This window comes from Alligator sinensis, unplaced genomic scaffold, assembly GCF_000455745.1.
Source record: "Alligator sinensis unplaced genomic scaffold, ASM45574v1 scaffold428_1, whole genome shotgun sequence".
NCBI classification, from domain to species: domain Eukaryota; kingdom Metazoa; phylum Chordata; order Crocodylia; family Alligatoridae; genus Alligator; species Alligator sinensis.
Genome location: NW_005841919.1, coordinates 3,324,967 through 3,325,355, shown reverse-complemented (window position 1 = coordinate 3,325,355; position 389 = coordinate 3,324,967). Strand labels below are relative to the sequence as shown.

At 49.4% G+C, this 389-nt stretch overlaps 1 protein-coding gene across 1 annotated transcript in view; it reads right to left on the bottom strand.

The window, feature by feature from the left end:
* FH (fumarate hydratase) overlaps positions 1–389 on the bottom strand; it is a 29,043-nt gene that overhangs the window by 27,973 nt on the left and 681 nt on the right. The gene's annotated exons all lie outside the window — the stretch shown is intronic.

The following is a 389-nucleotide window of genomic DNA, read 5'->3' as shown; positions in this document are numbered from 1 at the left end:
TTCCTCTTGTGACCTCCCTGTCTCCCTTCTGGTGGGCCTTGCAGTGTACCACAGCTACTTCAACTGGTTCCATCACAGCCTCGAGTAGCCTCAAAATTTCTGTCCCGTACTTCACTGGGCTTTTATTCGCCATCAAGAGTCCTCTCTCTTTCTATATAGCTCCATGTGTGTGTAAAACTCCAAAAGCATACTTTGAGTCTGTGTAGATCGTGGCCGTCTTTCCCTTTGCCAGGTGAAGAGCTCGGGTCAATGCAATAAGCTCAGCTCTTTGCGCAGACGTATTTGGAGGCAAGGCTCCCGCTTCAACGGTGTCCCATGATGTGACCACGGCGTATCCTGCTCTTCGGATCCCATTTTCCATAAAGCTGCTTCCATCCGTATAAAATTCG